Source organism: Hippopotamus amphibius, chromosome 2 (genome assembly GCF_030028045.1).
Source record: "Hippopotamus amphibius kiboko isolate mHipAmp2 chromosome 2, mHipAmp2.hap2, whole genome shotgun sequence".
In the NCBI taxonomy this organism is placed as follows: Eukaryota; Metazoa; Chordata; class Mammalia; order Artiodactyla; family Hippopotamidae; genus Hippopotamus; species Hippopotamus amphibius.
Window position 1 is genome coordinate 70,904,336 of NC_080187.1, and position 15,416 is coordinate 70,919,751.

Below are 15,416 nucleotides of genomic sequence, written 5' to 3' on the forward strand. Positions count from 1 at the left end.
TTTTTGTACAATATTATATGTTATAGGTATACAATACAGTGATTCACAATTTTTAAAGGTTATACTCCATTTATAGTTATTATAAAATATATCCGAAGAAAACCATTTTTCAAGAAGGTGCATGCACCCCAGCGTTCACTGCAGCACTATTTACAGTGGCCAAGATAAAGAAGCAACCTAAGTGTCCATCGACAGATGAGTGGGTAAAGAAGATGTGGTACATATACACAATGGAATATTACTCAGCCATAAAAAAGAATGAAATACTGCCATTTGCAGCAACATGGATGAGCCTAGACATTATCATACTAAGTGAAGTAAGCCAGACAAATACCATATGATATAGCTTATGTGTGGAATCTAAAAAAATTATACAAATGGATTTATTTACAAAACACAAATAGACTCACAGATATAGAAAACAAACTTACGGTTACCAGAGGGGAAAGGGGGGGATAAATTGGGAGTTTAGACTTAAAATATACACACTACTATATATAACATAGATAACCAACAGAAACCTACTGTATAGCGCAGGAAACTATACTCAATATCTCGTAATAACCTATAATGGAAGAGAATTTTTAAAAGAATATATATATGTGTATGTGTATATACACACACACACACATAAAATTGAATCACTTTGCTGTACATCTGAAACTGACATAACATTGTAAATCAACTATACTTAAGTAAAATTTTTTAAAAAGAAAAAAATAAAATAATTGGCTATATTCCCAGCATTGTACATTATATCCTTGTTGCTTATTTTATACCTAACAGTTTGTACCTCTTAACCCCCTACTCCTGTATTTCCCCTTCCCCCTTCCCACAGTAACCAATAGTTTTTTCTCTGTATCTGTGAGTTTGCTTCTTTTTTGTTATATTCAGTAGTTTGTTGTGTTTTTTAGATTCCACTTAGAAGTGATATTACACAGTACTGCCTCTCTGATTTATTTCACTTAGCATAATGCCCTCCAACTCCATCCATGTTGCTGCAAATGGCAAAATTTCATTGTTTGTGGCTGAGTGCTATTCCACTGTATATATACACAGCATCTTTATCCATTTATCTGTTGGTAGACACTTAAGTTGCTTCCATGTCTTGGCAATTGTAAATAATGTTGCAGTGAACATTGGGGTGCATATATCTTTTTGAATAAGTGTTTTGGTTTTTTTCTGATATATACCCAGGAGTGGAACTGCTGGGTCATATGGTAGTTCTATTTTTAGTTTTTAGTTTTCCACAGTGATAGCCGTAACTTTTTGATGAGAACTTATATTCTTAACCTTAATGGCAATGTCCAAAAGGTGATAGTGTGCACCGTTTCCCAAACTAATTTCAAGGAACAGTGGGCAAGGACACTAGTGACCTGCACAGCTGTGCTGACTAATGCTGCAGTAGCAATGGTGGAGCCATGCATATGGTTGAGACTCGGGGTTGGGGGGGGGGGGGGGAAATGACAAGAGCAAAGAGCTGAGGCCACCACAAATAGAGGTGAAAAGACTATGGAGGTAGCTTAGAATCATGAGATGGGAACCAAGAGACTGTGGAGTCACAGAGGAGGAGTGGTCAGTAGGAAGACAGAGAAGAACACACATTGTTCGTGGTGATCCTTGGATATCTTGGTGAGAGCCATTTCAGTGGTCTGGAAGGGGCAGTTGACTGCTGTAATATGAGGACAAGGATTGACTGGATTCTCTTGATTTCTAGATATTAGAATCAAAATAATGGTAAGACAAAGGTTTCAAAATGTTCAGCTGCTCGTAGAGGCATGACCAGGAGGTTGGTAGAAGATGACCACAAGGAGAAGTGAGATTGGTGTTCATGGCTGGGAAGAACATTAGGATTTACTGTGTGTGTGTGTGTGTGTGTGTGTGTGTCTGTCTGTCTGTCTAAGTTACCATTCGTCTATACTTTCCTGAGTCACTGGGATGACTCTTACGGGTTTTAAATAGAATGAGCAGGCAGCTTCCCAAGGATATTCAGAGGCATCAGGTACACTTCTAGTGTGAGATATTTTGCAGTGGCCAGGCCTGAAAGTGAAAACCCTCATCTGAAAAAGTAAATGTCATTCTCAGGATCTTTTCTTTAAACCCATGGGACATGAGCTTCACTTGAAGGATTAGACTTTATCCCCAACAAAGGGACGATAAAGGAGTCACACAGGAGGTTAATGGCATACCGTCCTACTATAGTTGGAAGTCCGCATGCTGCTTAATGTGGATAGAAAACATTCTGGGCACTGATAGTACATGCAGAATATAGTATACTTGAAAGTTTATTTCTAACCTAAAGCATTAATCCCCACAACAGCAAGTAATTTTTTTTTTTTTTTTGGCTTCTATCCTGGCCATGATACAATCACAGGTGGTGTGACATATAAACACATAATTAGGAGACCATAAAATATATTTGACAAACCTTTTGAGAATGAAAGGGGCAGTTTAATAACACTGCTAGTAAACAGGCATATAGTGGGATTGTACCAGGCAAATAGGGACAAGGGATCACCTTACAGATAATGATACTGTGGTTTCAGCAAGTGAAATCAGCCAGTAACACAGAAGCCTCTTCCTCTTTAGTTAAGAATTCAGGGTCTCTCTGGGCCTCTCAGATCTCCTTCTCTTCAGAAAAACATGGTGGTTTGAAACAAGCTTTGGAGTCAGACAGGCTTGGGTACAAATGCCTGCTCTGTTGTTTCCTGGCTTCATGACCTTATGCAAGTTACTTAACGTCTCTGAGCCCCAGTTTCCTCATCTCCTCTTATGAATATCACATGATCATGTGCTTAAAATGTCTATCCCTCTAAAAATTTATTAAAATTTTTAGTGCTCTTTTCTCCTCTCCCACAATGTTTCTCAATTGATACAGAAGAAATAATTCTGCTTATTGTATGTATGTGATTGGTGCTTTCAGGGAAAGTATATGTATAGTGTTAAGTGGGATATTTTTTTGAGAGACCTAGACTAAGATCAGGCCACAGAATGCTGGAACTGGAAGGGATCTGGTCCATTTTTCACGTAAAAGTCTAAGACTCATAGAACTGAAGTGGCATGTCTAAGGACACACAGAGAGTTCTGTGAAACTGAATATAGGTCCCCAGAATTTCAGGCCACTGTTCTTTCCACTCCATCATATTTCCTAAAAGTGGAGTGATGACCTCTTCCCTTCTCTCCTAGTCTTCCTTCACTCTTCTCATCCCTACCCTCAATTCAAGAGTACAGCACACCTCCTAGAGCCAGGATGGCTACACTGATCAACATAAGTAGATCAGTCAGAAGTTAGCCCACCTCAGCAAGGACAGTTCTGGTTAATAGGCAACAAATATGCAACCTCCATAGAGACCTTTGTGTGTTATTGAGCAGTGGTTGTCAATCCTTTCAGATTCAGTAAGAGAGATCTTAATGTTCTACCATCCTGAAATGAAACTCAGAGAAAACACAGTCTCCTTACACATAACTTTAAAAGTCAAAATAATGCTCTAACTGTAATGTCAGGAGAAATCAGTAGTAATTCATGATAAAATAGTTAAGTCTTTCCAAAGGTTTTTCTTAAGCATGACTCACTAGGAAGCAGGATGAAGGCGTGGGATGCTGGCTCCTCTGTGAATGTAATGAGGGGACGTGGGCACCACTCAACAGATGCAGGAACGTGTGCTACTATGTAGGCATCTTGGACACCTTAGCCATTACAGACAGCACTGATGTGATGTTCTGAACAGGTAAACAGCTCTTGGCAAGATATTTCCTTCAATTTACCCAGTGGTTGTATGCCTGAAAAATTCAAAATAGGTTAAAATCATACCCAAATGCTTTAGGTAATATAAAACAGGTAGATTCTAGATTCAGATCATTCTAAACAGGTTTCTCACCTACATGGATACTATTTAATAGGACATCTAAAAGTTATGTGGGATGCAACATCATTATTTTGTGGGACCATCCTATGCATTTTTTAAGGTCTGGCATCCTTGACACCCATCCACTAAATGATGCTGACCCTGCGAATCATTGTGACCTCCAAAAAAGCCTCCGTAATTTTCTAAAATACCCTCCTCCCTGCCAGGGGGTGGTACTGCTTTCTCTGTGTCCCTTCTCTGCATTCCATAGTTGGGTATCAGCACAGGGTGAGCTGGGATGCCTCAGAGGGAACCAGAATGGTGGCGCCCAATGATGCCATTGGCCAAAGCCTTCAGCATGGAGAAAGGCCCGATGCTCCCAGGGTGAGCATCATGTGGCCACAGCAGGGGAGTGAGGAGCAAAGCTGAAAGTGTCTCCTGCAAAGTTTGTAGTTTGGTTTCAGCCAAATGACAGCAGTGACAATAGTAGGTTCCAAATAGGAAAAGCATTGCCAAGTGGTTTACAGTTACCCCAAGTAATCCAAACTCCAAAGTCTTGGCTAAGGAAGTTGCATAGATAAATGTAAATGACAAGTGATCCGTTACATTCTGATATTGCCATATTGTCCATAAAGTGCTTTCTCACATTTTCCTTTTCTACACACTTTTGAGCCTTTCTACAAACTCATGAGATAGACAGGGGTTACTATTATCTTCATTTTAAGACATCTGTTCTGGTGACACCTGATACTGCATGTTTCATTCATAAAGATCATTGCATATAGGCAAACTAGATAAGGGCCGTTAGCCATTGTCTTTAGCTGTTCTGTACGCACACAAGCTGCTTGTAATCTCAGCTGTAGTATTGGACTCTGTCACAGATATGCTCAGAGTTAACAGATGGCTGATTTCAGAATGTAAATGTGAGCAATGCTTATTCCATTTTTACCTGCCACTAATTTTGCTGTGTACTAAAAAGGTGTCTATATTTTGCCTTCAGCAGTAAGATAACAATATTTTCAGTAACATCTGTCAGTAGCCTGCTGAGTAGGTTGTGTTGTGGTACATGGCATATCTTTAGGGAGTGCAATCATACTGGGACCATGTGAATGGTGTTGACTGGAATGATCAGTGCACAACCTGCTTGACTGTACACAGCAGTCACACAGCCTGTCCATCATCAGTGGCCAGTCTTTTCCTTCAGCATCTTTTTATTCTCACTATTTCACTTCATAAAGTATTTCTTCAGGTTGAATAATGATAATAATGGTATAGAAACAGTTATGTTACTAAACTATAATAGTTAACATTATTGTTTCCTATGTGTCAGAAACTATCAGCTATTATATAATTTTAATTGGGCTGCATAATTATAGAAATTTGAAAGCTATTTCCTTTTCCTTCTTGTCACATCACTGCTGAAAAAAAGTTTTTAGCCATTGAGCTTTGTGAATACATTCAGGAGGCTTCTCATATACAGATGAAGTAAAATAAATTTAATGAAACAGTGTAGATCATCTCACTAATTTAACATTCCTGGTCTCTTTGAACTTCTTTGTCCAGTTTATCAGAAAAGGCATTAGGAAACTTTAAGCATCTATCACAAAGAAAATTAAGAAAATATGGATAACCAACTATAATTTCCCTTGTACTCTGTTTAATAGTGGACTTGTTAGAAAAGTAATCTACATGTTGATAAAATGATACTGCTTGTCATTAGGTTGAATATACATATTGCTTAGTAATAGGCCAACATAACCTAATTTTCTTTGGTAAGATAGTAACATATAATTCCTATAGCTTTTTTTGATACAGAAGGCACTTATGCATCCATAATTTCATTTAACCCTCATCGCAGCCTCAGGAGCTAGGTGTTACTCCTGTGTTGTTGTTAAGCAAACTGAGCTCCAAGAATATTTTTTTAATTTTTGTTTTATATTGGGGTATAGTTGATTAACAATGTTGTGTTAGTTTCACGTGTATAGCAAAATGATTCAGTTATACATATACATACATCTCTTCTTTTTCAGATTCTTTTTCCTTATAGGTTATTATGAGTTCCCTATGTTATACAGTAGGTCCTTGTTGTTTATTTTATATATAGTAGTTCATATCTACTAATCCCAATCTCCTAATTTATCCCCCCCCACACCTTCCCCCTTTGGTAACCATAAGTTTATTTTCAAAGTCTGTTTCTGTTTCCTTAATAAGTTCATTTGTATCATTTTTTTAGATCCCACATATAAGTGATATCATATGATATTTGTCTTTGTCTGACTTACTTTACTTAGAATGATAATCTCTAGGTCCATCCATGTTCTGCAAATGACATTATTTCATTCTTTTTTATGACTAATATTCCATTGTATATATGTACTGCATCTTCTTTAGCCATAAATCTGCTGATGGAAGCTACTTAAGAACTAAAGTCTCATAAGTAAGTGGCAGTGCTGGGTTGTCCAACTTTTGTCTGGTCTACTTTCCACTCTATCCCACTACCTTAAAATTTGAGCATAGAGATAAGGGGGAAAGTATTATGAAACTCAAGCACATCTAATGCTAGTGGTTAGAAAAACTGTGACAGGGAAGAAAGCATTTATCTCCCTGCCTACCTCGTCCTTTCCAGAAAAATAAGTGAATACTTCTGTTGTTGAGATCAAAGTACTGGAACACTTGGCTGACTTTGAAATATCAGTAATCTAGCTGATTTTATCACAGTGTGTATCTAGCAGCATTTGTCAACTAGCAACCTATAGCCTAAAAATAACCACAGGCACTTTTTATATGGACTGCACAGATTTTTTTTTTTTAATTTCCATTTTAAAGCTTTCAGATGGAGCTCAGTATGGTCAGTTTTGCCCCAGTTATCACCACTCCCTTCTGTACCATACCTGGCCTGCACTCATTCAGATCAGGCACTTGCCTGGCCTGTAGAAGCACTGGCTTTTGTGACCCTGGATTAATGACTGTGATTATGTCTCTCCCAGAAGCCACTACTTTACCTTGCTAGTGCTCTATTTTTCCTCCTTAGATCTGGGATTTCTCAGAAGAAAAATAAATGAGGGAAGGGGGATAGGGAGTGTTGGGGAGACGGACTGAAATTTTACATACTGTAACTGAGAAGGTGACATTTGTTTAACAACCTGCAAAAGGGGAGAGAGTGTGAACCTGTCTGAAGGAAGAGTGCTCCAAGCAGAGGGAATAGCAAGAGAGGGCATGACGGGCATGTTTGAGGGACAGCCAGGCTTCTGTGGCTGGAGTGGAGTAAACAAGGGGGAGGTCTAGCAGAACAAGGTCAGAGAGGTTAGGAGAGGACGGGGGGCTCACTGAGTAAAGCCTTAGACATCCCTGCAAGGACTTGGTTTATACTCTGAGGAAGATGAAAAACCACTAGGGGACACTGAGCAGATGAGTGGCATGATCCACGTTATGTTTTCAAAGGATGACTCCAGCTGCCGTGTTGCCAGTGGCCCTTACATAGGCGAGGGCTGAAGCGGGGGACCAGGTGGGATGCTGCTGCAGTAATCTAACTGAGAAAGATGGTGGCTTGGACCAGCTTGGTAGCAGTGGACATGGTAAGAAGTGGTCCAGTTCTGGGTATGTTTTGAAGGTAGAGAGCTAGAAGTTACTGATGGATCCATTGTGAGAGGGAACAGAGTAAAGTCAAGCATTTTGGTCTGAGCAACTGGAAGGATAGAGTTGCCATCAACAAAATACTGCAGTCTGGAGACTTGAGGTTTCCCTTTATTTCTTGTTATAGGAGAAGGATGTGGAAAGCAGAAGGCCGAGGGAGAATAGGCTGCATATTAGGAAAAGGAGACTTAAGGAGGAAAGGCCATTTAGATGAGAAAATGCCCTTAGGTAAGAACAAAGAGCATGGAAGATCTGTGTGACCACAGGATGGTGAAAATAGCCAGAGGGGATGGGAGCAGTCTTTCTAGAGCCGTAATGACATTCCTATACAATACTTTACTTACACTGCTTTCCCAGAGTGGAGAGTAACATGGCTCTTTTTCTGGGGATATGGAATGCCAGATATGTAAAGATATAGTATTCTAGAAAGTCATAACTCTTGTCATCTTTCCTTATACTGCAAACACTTCCTCCCTTCAGATTTCATGGAGTATTATACAGTGGTAGAAACATTACAGCCTGCATTTATTTTTTAAAGTTTTTACTGAAGTGAAGTTCATAACATAAAATCAACCATTTTAACATGAAAAATACAGTTCCGTTTAGTACATTCACAGTGCAACTAACACCTCTCTCTAGTTCCAAAACATTTTCATCACCCCAAAAGGAAACGTGGTACCCATTAAGCAGACATTCCCCATTCATTTCCTCCCTCAGTCCCTGGCAACCACCAGTATGCTTCCTATCTCTATGAATTTACCTATTCTGGATATTTCATATGGAGATAGATGGAATCATATGTTACATAAGCTTCTGTGTCTGTCTACTGTCACTCGGCATGTTTTTGACATTCACCCATGTTGTATCATGTCTATAATGATTGAATAATATTATTGAATGGATAAACAACATTGTATCTATTCATGTATTTATGGACATTTGGGTTGTTCCTAACTTTTGACTGTTGGATTAGTGCTGCTTTGAACATTTGTGTACAAATGTTTGAGTACTTGTTTTTAATTCTTTGGAGTATATACCTTGGAGTTGAATTGCTGGATCATATGGTAATTCTATGTTTGACTTGAGGAACTGCCAAACTGTTTTCTATAAGCAGCTAAACCATTTTAAAATTCCATCAGCAATGTTCAAGGGTTCCAATTTCTCCCCACTCTTAACCAACATTTGTTACTTTCAGGTTTTAAAAAATTATAGCCATTCTAGTGGGTGTGAAGTGCTATCTTACTAGGGTAACAACTACTGATGTTGAGCTTCTTTTCATGTGCTTGTTGGTCCCTTGTATTTTGCTTGCATGTTTTATGGTATCTTTCATTTAGGCTGCTCAGGACTGTCATACCAGAGCTATTAGGAAATATCTGTTGATATGTGAAAGTAAAACCAGTAATTTAGTCCTGCACATCATTTTCCCCCAGTTTTATTGAGATATAATTGACATACATCACTGTATAAGTTTAAGGTATACAGCATAATGGCTTGACTTACAAATGTTGTGAAATGATTACTGCACTACCTTAAGTTAGCATCCATTATCTCACAGAAATATAACAAAAAGAAAAAATTTTTTCCTTGTGATAAGGACTCGGGATCTACTCTCTTAATAACTTTCATATATATCATATAGCAGTATTAACTATAGCTATCATGTTGTATGTTATATTCCTCATATTTATTTATAACTGGAAGTTTGTATCTTTTAACTCCCTACCTCTGGTAACCACAAATCTGATTTCTTTTTCTATGAGTTTAAAAAAAAATAGATTCCACATATAATTGAGATCATTCAGTGTTCATCTTTCTCTACCTAACATATCATTTAGCATAATGTCCATCCATGTTGTTGCAAATGGCAGTATTTTCTCATTTTTTTGTGGCTGAATAATATTCCATTGTGTGTGTTTGTGTGTATCACAACTTCCTCGTGTATATATATTCACAGATGGATGGACCCTGGGGTTGTTTCCATGTCTTGACTGTTATAAATAATGCTGCTATGAACATGGGGGTGCAAGTATCTTTTCAAGTTAGTGTTTTTGTTTCCTTTCGATATATTCTCAGAAATGGAATTTCTGGATCATATGGTAGCACAAAATTTTTCACTTTTGCACTTTTAACTTTTTGAGGAAACTCCATACTGTTTTTCCACAGTGCCTGTACCAATTTACAATCCCTCCAACAGTGCACCAGGGTTCCCTTTTCTCCACATCCTCACCAGCATGTTTATCTCTTTATCTATTTGTTTTATCTTTTTTGATGACCATTCTAAAAGGCATGAAATGATATGTCATTGTGGTTTTGATTTGCATTTCTCTAATGACTAGTGATGTTGAACATATATGTATCCTCTTTAGAAAAATGTCTATTCAGGCCCTTTGCCCGTTTTAAATTGAATTATTTGGGTTTTGTTTGTTTTGTTTTGTTTTTGCTGAATTGTATGAGTTCTTTATATATTTTGGATATTAACCCCTAGTCAGATATGGCTTGGAAATTTTTTCCCATTCCATAGGTTTTCACTTTGCTGTTTGCTTCTTTTGCTTCCAGGAGCTTTTTAGTTTGATGAAGTCCCAGTTGTTTCTGATTTGGTTGCTTGTGCTTTAGGAATCATATCCAGAAAGTCACTGCCAAGACCCATGTCAAGGAGCTTCTTTTCCTATGTTTTCTTCTAGGAGTTTCATGGTTTCAGGTTTTATATTTAAGTCTTTAATCCAGTGCAAGTTAATTTTTGTCAGTAGTGGAAGACTATCTTTTCTTCACTGAGTATTCTTGGCTCCCTTGTTGAATACTGGTTGACTAAATAAGCTTGGGTTTATTTCTGGGCTCTCAATTCTGTTCCATTGATCTATTTGTCTTTTTTTATGCCAGTACAGTACTGTTTTGATTACTGTCATTTTATAGTACAGCTTGAAATTAGGAATTGTGTTGCCTCCTGCTTTGTTCTTCTTTCTCAGAATTGCTTTGGCTACCTAGGGTTTTTTGTGGTTTCATATAAATTTTAGGGTTTTTTTTTCTACTTCTGTAGAAAATTTCATTGGAATCTTGATATGGATTGCATTGAATCTATAAATGGCTTTCGGCAGTATTGATATTTTAACAATATTAAGTCGTCTAATCCATGAATATGGGATACCTTTCCATTTATTTGTGTCTTCTTCAGTTTCTTTCATCAATGTCTTGTAGTTTTCAGAGTAGAGATCTTTCACCTCCTTGGCTAAGTTTATTCCTAAATATTTTATTGTTTTTGATGCTGTTATAAAAGATTTTTTCAGATAATTTATTGTTATTGTATAGAAACACTACTGATTTTTGTATGTTAAATTTGTATCCTGCAACTTCACTGAATTTGTTGATTAGCTCTAATAGTCTTTTGGTAGAGTCTTTAGGATTTTCTATGTATAAAAATATGTCACCTGCAAATTAGTGATAATTTTACTTCTTTCTTTCCAATTCTCTATATGTCTGTTAGGTCCATTTGGTCTATAGTGTTGCTTAAATCTGCTGTTTCCTTATTGATTCTCTGTCTGGATGATCTGTTCATTGTTGTGAGTGGAGTATTAAAGTCCCCACTGTTATTGTATTACTGTTTATGTCTCCTTTTAGTTCTGTGAGGTTTTGATTTACGTATTTGGGTGCATCAATGTTCGGCACATATTTACAATTGTTATATCTTCTTCATGTTTTGACTCCTTTGTCTATTTTTACCATTTTTAGTTTACAGTCTATTTTGTCTGATATAACTAGTGCTACCTTTGGTTTTTTGTTTTTTGGTTGCCATTTGCTTGGAATATCTTTCTCCATTCCTTCACTCTCAGTCTATGTGTGTCTTTATGTCTAAAGTGAGTAGGCAGCATATCACTGTATCTTGTTTTTTAATTTATTCAGCCATTCTATGTCTTTTGGAGAATGTAGTCCATTTATGTTTAAAGTAATTATCGATTAAAAAAGGGCCTACAATTGCCATTTTGTTTTGTAGATCCATTGTTCCTTGTTTCTTACCCTGCTGTCTTTTTCTTGTTTTGATGTTTTGTGATATCAGTATGCTTTGACTTCTTTATCATGTTCCTTTTGTAATTACTACAGGTTTTTCCCTTGTGGTTACCGTGACGCTTACATAAAAATATCTTAAAATTGTAACACTTCAGTTTAAGCTAATAACAACTTAATGTCAATACGATCCCTAAGCTTTACACTTTTACTTCTCCTCCCCCTCACATTTTAGGTTATTGATATTACAATTTGCTTTTTTTATATTGTGTAACCAATAACAGATTATTGTAGTTATGGTTATTTTTACATTTGTTTTTTAACTTGTAAACTAGATTTGTAGGTGAGTTGTGCACCAACATTACCATATTACAGAATCTAACTTTGACTATATTACCAATAAGTTTTACACTGCCTTCTTACTTTTTTCTGATGTTAATTAGTATCCTTTCCATTCAATAGACTCCCTTTAACCTTTCTTGTAAGGCAGATCTAATGGTGATGAATTCCCTCAGTTTTTCTTTGGGAAAGTCTTTATCCCTCCATTTCTGAAGGACAGCTTCACCAGGTATAGTATTCTTGGTTGACAGTTTCTTTCTTTCAATATTTTGAATATGTCATCCCATTCTTTTCTGGCCTGAAAAGTTTCTGTCAAATCTGTCAATAGTCTTATGGGGGCTCCCTTACATTAACGTCTCTTTTCTCTTGCTGGTTTTAAAATTCTTTGTCTTTGACTCTTGACAATTTAATTATATTATGTCTCAGTATAGCCCTTTTGAGTTCAACCTATGTGAGCTCCTTTGGGCCTCATGGATCATGATGTCTATTTCTCTTCCCAGGTTTGGGAAGTTTTCAGCCTTTATTATCTTTAATATATTTTCTGTCCTTTTCCTCTTTTCTTTCTGGAATTCCTGTAATATGAATATTATTTCTTTTCATCATGTCCTGTAAGTCCTATGGGCTGGCTTCACTTTTTTTCATTCTTTTTTCTTTTTGCTTCCCTGAACGGATACTTTCAAATGTCTTCTCTTCCAGGTCACTGATTCTTTCTTCTGCCTGGTTGAGTCTTCTTCTGAAGATCTCTCTTGATTTCTTCAGTTCAGTTATTGTATTTTTCAGCTCTAGAATTTGTTTGGTTTTTTTAAGTGGTTTCTATTTCTTTGTTGAACTTCTCATTTTGCTCATTCATTGCTTTCCTAATTTTGTTCATTAAAACTTCTTTAAGAGGATTATTCTGAATTCTTTGACAGTTCACAGATCTCTGTTTCTTTAGGGTTATTAGTGCTTTTTAAGTTTCCTTTAGTGTTGTCATATTTACCTGATTTTTCATGGTCCTTGAGTCCTTATGTTGGTATTTGTGCCTTTGAATAAGTGGTCTCCTCTTTTAGACTTTGAAGATTTGCTTTGGATTCATCAGCCAGCTCAGTTTGGGTTCTGGTGTCTATTGTTAACATCCTTGGGCAGGTGAAATCTGCTATTAGAGTCTATTTTGGGGCAAGGCAACTGTTTAAGCTCTGAGATTGTGGATGTGGGTGTGTACCATTGGCTGAGAACAGCTGGATTGGACTGCAGGCTTGGTTCCATGCCCAACTAAGGCTGTAGTATGGGCTCTTTTGTCTGGATTCTCTGGTTAGGCTTACTAGATGGTAGGGACTAGGGACTATACTCAGTAGTAAATGGGGATATGAATTAACTTCCCTACCCTGGTAGGGCAGCAGGATGAGACCCAGGGTCAGCATGGCTCATTGTTTGAGGACCCAAGTCAGACCAGAGTATTTACTGAATATCCTGGTCAGGTGAGACTACCAGTTTTGCTCTGCAGACAGGGGAAGCCATGGGCTATACTTTTGGTTCAAGTGCCATTGTTAAGCTGGGCTGTTGGATGGGCTACACAGCTTTTTGTGTGCTCTGGTAAGCTTCCCTGGTTAGGTTAGCTGAAGGCTGCAATCAGCAATGAGTCAGGCTATGAATTAGTTTCCTTACCTAAACTAATTTAGGCACAGTGTGAGAAGCATCTCCAAGGCCACTCTTTGTTTGTGGTCTTCAATCAAGCTGATCCAGGCCCCAAGTTCCATGGCCAAACTGGGCCACTTGCTTTACTCTAAAAGCATTCACCTCTGCCTGCCCACCTCTCAGCTCCAGTGTTGCTGGGTAATGCAGCTTCCAGGTGTTCTTACCAGCCCTTCCTGTCAGATGGAGCTATGACTCAGTCCTCCTGCCTGGGTAGGACTGGGAGGGTCCATTTCAGGTAACTCCCAAATTTTTCCAAACAGGCTTTCTGATTGGAAGGGACTGGGATCTTGGATCCACAGTGGGTGTGTCTATGACTCAGTTCTTCTGCCTGAGTATGAGTAGACCAGGCTCCAGGGCTGTCAAAACTCCTCCTCTGAGGATGTGAATCTGGTAGTCCTTTCCCTGGCCAGATGTTCCACCAACTAGGTTCTGGAGATGAGCACAGCCACTGGTTGGGACTAGTACTTGGCTTTGCAGGTAGGAACTCGGTCTGCCAAGATCTGAGTGCTAACTGTTAGAAGCCCTCCCTGCCCCCACCACTCCTCCATCACAGATTCCCAGTGGCTGAGCCCCACAGATTCCCCTGTGATACTGTGTGGTGAAATACAGAGTAAGGGCTCCCATAAAGTGACCCACAATGCTGGGGTTGGGAGAGCTGGCTGTCACCCCGGCTCTCTCTTCCCACTGAAGGAACCAGAGGCTCTAGGGAGATCTCTCAGTGTGATGTTGTGCCAGCCTTGGCGGGAGGGGGAGGGGAGGAGAGGAGGGGGAAGCGGGGGGGGAGCAATGTGGTCAGCATAGCTGTTCCTCTTACCCTTCCAATGCAGTCTGTCTTGGTCTCTGCAGTACAGGAGGGTACTTCAGCCTCACTTCCATGTTTTAGGATTTTCAGAGGTGTGTCTTGTCCATGAACGGTTGTTAGTTTTTCTTCTTATGAGGGGGAGAGAAGTCAGGAACCAATGTTGGCATCTTGGTGACATCACTTTCTGCACTTCTTGAAGAGAGGAAAATAGTGAAATGCATTCATTAAAAGCAGGCTTACAGTTACCTAATGTACTTGGCTACCAATCTGGTATTTTACTGTAGATTCCTCTGGGGAACATTTATTTGATTCTACCTTTCCCACTAAGAACCTGACTCAAAATTAGGAGAACTGGCCTTAGGCCTGATAGTAGGTAGCTGGATTTCCCATCTATAAAATGATGGGTTGAGAAACACCTCCCCGCCAGTAAACTTTAAGAAACACTGTTCATACCTTCTGACCAAGCAATTTTTCTTTCAGACATCTATCAAATGAACTGAAACAAGAGGGGGAAAAGGCTGTATATGTAAAGATGTCTCATAGCATTTTTTTCACAACTGCAAGGCAATCTAAATGTTTGCCAATAGGCCACTATTATTATATTAACTAAATAGAAAATTTGGCAACCATTATAAATGCCAATGGGATTTTATGTCAACATAGAAAATGTCTAAGTTAAAATGATAAAGGAGCAAGATGTAAATTTGTTCATACAAATATGATGGTAGTTATATAAAATGAGAAACCACAAAATTGTGCCTAGAATGAAGACTAGAAAAAAATACATAACATAATAAAATATCCCATTGAGTATCTGGGATATTTGGAATATCTACGAATACTCTCTAATTTTACTACAATATTTTATTGGGTAATAGTGTTGACTTCCAAAAGACACTCAAAATTGTAATAGTGATTTCTTGTCATTCTGTTCTTGCAAACATGACCAAAGTTGGAGGTTTTCAGACCATTGTATGCACATGTAAATGTAAATATTGCCAACCATTTGAGGTATTTTGGTTATCATCTTGGATTTAACATGTTGACCTTAGAACTTATGGTACATGATCTATTACTAAAATGATTTTTTTAAAAGTCAGGATTCCACAGAACAATTTCATGGATTC

At 38.1% G+C, this 15,416-nt stretch overlaps 1 protein-coding gene across 4 annotated transcripts in view; it reads left to right on the top strand.

Moving 5' to 3' along the window:
- FRMD3 (FERM domain containing 3) overlaps nucleotides 1-15,416 on the top strand; it is a 280,138-nt gene that overhangs the window by 259,115 nt on the left and 5,607 nt on the right. The window lies entirely within an intron of this gene.